General features: G+C 61.1%; 1 long non-coding RNA gene across 1 annotated transcript; it reads left to right on the top strand.

Annotated features, from left to right (window-relative positions):
* LOC107185071 lies at nucleotides 1-3,018 on the top strand. The gene is made up of 2 exons (XR_001515988.1): nucleotides 1-88; nucleotides 646-3,018. It is a non-coding gene; the product is annotated as an uncharacterized LOC107185071 (long non-coding RNA).
* Nucleotides 3,019-5,024: the final 2,006 nt, after the last annotated feature.

Here is a 5,024-nt window from a genome sequence, read left to right as displayed (position 1 = left end):
GGATGTCCCTGGAGGGCTCCACCCGCGGAGACGCCAAGTACAAAGCGCCCGGTGGCGGCGACCACGTTCTCGCCTCTGCTACGGGCAGGTGAGCTGGGGGCTGGGGCGATGGAGGGAGCGCCGGTGGGCAGCCAGGGAGGTGGAGGCCCCCGTGGACCGGGCCTTGGGACACATCTGGTGTTCTACCCTCTGGCTTTCAGGGCCCAGAGAAAGGGGAGGGAGGCTCACTTTACCTGCAGGGGGCGCTCCCCACCCCTGCTTCCTCATCTCCCTTGATCTCCTGCTTCCCCCACTTCTCTCGCCCTCTTCTCCCTTCCTCCCTCCCTCCCAGGCCCCCCTGCCCCGACTCCCAGGGCTCCAGGCCGAGTGTGGGCTGGAGGGAGATCTGAGAGGTCCTTGGGGGCGATATCTCCACCACACAGAAGATCCAGAGCCGGGCTGGGCGCCACGGTCCCGAGGGGAAGGGATTAGGTAGTGTTGTGTGGCCACAGGGCCTGGACTGGAGGGGGAGGCCTGGGTTGATGAAGCCCAGGGCTGGTGGGGCAGAAACCGTAGCGCTGAGCAGCATCTAAGCCCTGGGGACAAAGCGGGGCTGTTGGCTAACCAGCTGCAAAGACACCTCATTTCTCTTCTGCGCCCCACCAGGTCTCCCCGCAGCACCCCCCACTACGGAAGCCCCATCAACACGTTCACCGTGCGGCCTGGGACCCGCCATCCCATCTCCTACGCCTACCCAGGGCTCCATCCAGGGGCCCATCGGAATGCCCTATCCTGAGCCCCCAGGGGCGGGCCTGGCAGCTCTCCTCCGAGGGTTCGATCTGGGCACTGGTTTTCGTGGGGGTGGGAGGGGCGCAGCCGGACTCAGACACAGAGGAGCCTTTTGTTCCCGGAAGACAGAGATGGACAGCCAGCAAGAAGCAGTGGCCAGAGGAAGATCGGAGTGGGCCTCTGTTTCCCAGGGAGCTGTGGACGGCCTGCGGATGGCGGGGAGGGGAAGGAGGGAGGAGAGGAGGCGGCTCCCAGGGCCTGGAGCATGGCTTTCCGCTATCAGGCACTATCTGCCTGAGTAAGGCTCCTTTAAAGCAGGTTCTAAAAAGGAGGGGCGGGCATTAAACCTGAAGGGGAACGGGTCTTGGGGTGGCTGTGATTGCTGTCAGGCCCTCATGAAGGGCTTGGCGGGTGTGGGTGAGGGCGCCACAGGTTGCTCTCTCCAGCCTCCATCAGTTGCCACCCCCAGAGCTGATTCCTGCGGCTCCTAGCATAGGAGGTGGGACCGGGAATGTGCCTACACGGCATGTGGCGAAGGTGCCAGGCAGGGCTTTGCACTGATTGGCGGAGGGAAGGGTCCCGGGGAATTGATGATTCATTTCTCTCTGGCCCTGGTCTTCAGCTCGGGAGCCCTGAAGGCAGAAGCCTGGCCAGTCCGGGTTGGGAGCAGAGAATGAAGGCTGGCTTTTCTACTTGGACCCGGGTGCTGTGATTTGGAGATGGGGCTCCAGGAGCCTGAAGGCCGAGGGCTCAACACCAAAAGCCTTACCTAGCCGAGTCCTACCAGGGGTTTGGAGGGGGCATCGTTCCCAGCTCCTCCTCCCAACCCCCGTGCTACAGGTCCCCGATATTAGTGAGGCCTTAAAATGTGTCACCACAATGCTGGGAGGTGTTGGAGAGCGGGAGGTGGCAGAGAGGGGAGGTGTGATCTGAGAGATCTTTGCCAACAGGCATGTTTCTGAAAGTCAAGAGCGGTGGGGCTGGGCCAGTCCAGAGCAGGGACCCCTCGGTAGGGCAGCCATGCATCCTTCCCCTGAGCAGTCCTGGTGTGTGCCTGGTTTCCAGTGAATCAGACCCCCTTCCGCTCTCATTCAAGTCCTGGTGTGGATGATACGTGGTCGCCAAACATGTCAGGAAGCAGCGTTCCTCGGTCTGTCCTCCCTGCCTTGGTGGGCCGGATTCCTGGGACCAGGCCGAGGCAGGCTGCCTGGTGAGGAGGGAGGGCAGGGAGGGGCCCACCGCAGAGGTGCAAGCCTGGCGTGGGCAGCAAGGAATCGGTTCCTTTTGGGGAAGGATGGTGGACCTCTGTGATTTGTGGTGACCTGCTGAGGTGCCAGCTTAGGGGGACAGCAGGTGAGCCACTCCAGGGAGAGAGCGCAGGAGAGGGCAGGCACCCTAATGGGCAGGACCTTGTGTTCAAGAAGCGAACGCCGCCCGGCACTGTCACTGGCTCTGTATGTATGTGTCTTCCCTGTACATGTTTTATAAGAGTCCCCTAATTTATCTGCTGTGTGAGGGCTGAGGGGCGGGGCATGGGCTCCCAGCTGTAGCTTGCTCCGGGTGGGTGGGAAGGACAGGTTCTCGCGTGGCTTGAGAAATGCACAGGCCAGTGGGGCCTGGCCTCCTGCAGGTTGGTGACTCGGAGCTCACAGGGCGCGAGGAGAGGTTGGGAGAGCTGGGAGGGAAGGCTGAGCACAGGGTGGTGGCTGCACTGACGGGGGAGCCATTCCGCTAGACCCAAACGTTCTCTCTGACCCTTCGGTTCCCTTGTTCTCCAAATCCATCAGGGGGAGGAGCCGGGCTGAAGCCTGGCAAGAACCAGCTGTCCTTCAGCAAGTCTCTGACTCTCCACCGTGGTTCCTCTGCACCAGGCATGACCATGATAGCTACCTCATAAGGCTGTTGTGAAGACGGGAGACAGTCCTGAGTTCATTTAACAAGTTATTGGAGTGACCACTAGGGGCTGGCACTGTGCTTAGCATGGAGGGACAGCAGTCGGTACACTGACGTGACTCCTGCCCATGGCAAGATGGTAGCCGAGTGGAGGAGAGGGGATGAAAGGAGCACACAGGAAGGAACGGAACGTGAGGATAACGGAAGGTGAGGGAAAGCAGTGGATTTAGTCTAACCAGGCAGTCAGGGAGGCCTCCTGAAGGGGTGACATTTATGCCGATGTCGGCAAAGCATCCGGCACATGCCTGGCACTTGGTAGCTGCTCAATAAATGCATCTTTGGGTGGTGACAACTTCACGCCTGTGTGTGGCCTTTCCGTTTCCCGTGAAGCTTCGACGTGGCATCTTCAGCTTTTCCAAAAGTGGCAACAGGAGCCAAAGAATCCCGAGATGGCATTGGGGCCAGGGTTGTGTCTCCTCCTCAGAGCCCTTTCTGGGAAGGGGGGTTTATTGGGAAAGGGAAACTGGGAAGCTGCCTCATTGACTCAACTTCCAGGAAGTGTTTCCTAGGCCTGGCCCCCCCAGGCTCCCCCAAATCCTAAGGCTTCCTCGTTTTCCTGTCCCACCGTCTCCCACCCTCCGACCCCCACCCTCCACTGTGATGTCCTTATCCTGGTAACAGTGTGAGGACTTGGGGCTCCCCCTCTGGCTGCTCTCCCCTCCCTGATCTCAAACTCTCCCTTCCCCTCACCTGACCTGGAGGGGCAGCAAGGAGGAGAGGATGGGGGACCAGTGTCCCAGGTCTGCCTTTGCCTCTGACAAACCATAGAAGCTTGGGTCTCAGCTAACTCACCTCAGAAGACCCTGTGTGTGGGTCCAGTCCTCGAAGAGCTATGGCTCCCACCCAGAAAGATGCCCTCACAGGCATTTTACACGTAATTCAGGCATTCCACAGATCCTCCCCAAACTGGGCTCCGGGGCCTCACGTTGAAACTGATGCAGCGGTGGTTGTGGTAACCGCCAATACATGCCTCGACAGCTTGGAACGGTCACTCATTCTCGCGTTTGTTCGTGACAATCCTCTAAACGTGCTGGGCCTGTGACGCCCCTCATTCCATGTTGCTGGTGAGAAAATTAAGGCTCCGAGGAGAGAAGTGAACTGCAGAGGAGCCCGCCTGACTCCACTGCATCCTTCGCCACAGCCGCCTCCCTTGCAGCTGGTCCTTTCTCTGCCATCCACCCCTCTCCCCAGCAGCCCTCCCCCCACATTTCATATCTTCCTATCACAGTGGGGTGGGGGAGGATGCAGCTCGGAGGAGGGTAAAACCAATAGAAAAGGTGAATGAGGGTGGTAGGTGCGGGATGTGCCACCTGGATCAGGTTGCCCACACCTTGGTTTCGGGGGGCCTCCTCACTGCTCCCTGGGGGTGGCCCAGCCCGGCCCAAACAGGGGTGGGGGTGGGTGCGGGCAGGCTGTGCGGGAAGCCGGGGCCTGCGGTCAGCAATGCACGAAGGGCCCTGTCCTCAGGACAGGAGCACAGCTTTCCCGGGCCCCACTTATTTAAGCGGAGGCTCCCTCTCACTCCCGGTGAGCCTCCAGCTCATGTGGGAAGGAGGCCTGCAGCCTCCAGCAGGCCTGCCCCTGCCTGCCCACCCCGCCCCCAGCCGCCTGTGGCCGCTTTCATCTCTGCAGCTCAAAGGCGGATCTGGCGGATCTGGCGTCCCATCATTAGGCAGCTGCCCGGGATGGGTGGCCACTGACACCAGGCTGAGAGCCTGGCCTCCTCCCCCCGGAGCCCCAGGGAAGGCCGGCTGCTGCAGACCCGCTGCTGGGCCGCGGGCCAGGAAGGGAGAGACGGTGCCGTTCTGAGGAAGGGGTGGACCAAAGGCCCTGCATTCTGAAAGCTCCCACATGTACAGGCTCCTCAGGGCCCCTGCTGGGGGCGGGGGTGGGGGTGGGGTGTCTCTGGCCACGCCTCCTGCCTCTCCTGGAGAATTGTTCTTTGATCCCCTCCGCCTTCCAGGCCGCTCCCCTCTCCACCCAGGGGTCTGGGCACCTGTCCTCGGTCTCCGGTCTCCATCTTCCTTCTCTATAGTTTCTTCTTCTGAAAACTGAGTCCCACCCACTTCGTACCTGCACCCCAGCTGCACAGCCCTACCTTGGGAGTGCCCCCTGGACATTCCCCTGTGATGCCTGGCCAGCCACTCAAATCCAGCCTCTCCAAGGCATTGTCCTTCCCCTGGCTCCTTCTCACACAATTGTGAGGCCCCACTACCCCCAAAGACTCATCCCGCAAAACACTTCTGCCTCCTCAAGGCCCAGCTTAGATCAAAGATCCGGCAGGAAGGCCCCCCCACCCCACC

Source organism: Myotis davidii, unplaced genomic scaffold (assembly GCF_000327345.1).
Source record: "Myotis davidii unplaced genomic scaffold, ASM32734v1 scaffold167, whole genome shotgun sequence".
NCBI classification, from domain to species: Eukaryota; Metazoa; Chordata; class Mammalia; order Chiroptera; family Vespertilionidae; genus Myotis; species Myotis davidii.
The sequence above is the reverse complement of the archived record's forward strand: the minus strand, read 5'-3'. Positions and strand labels throughout refer to the sequence as shown.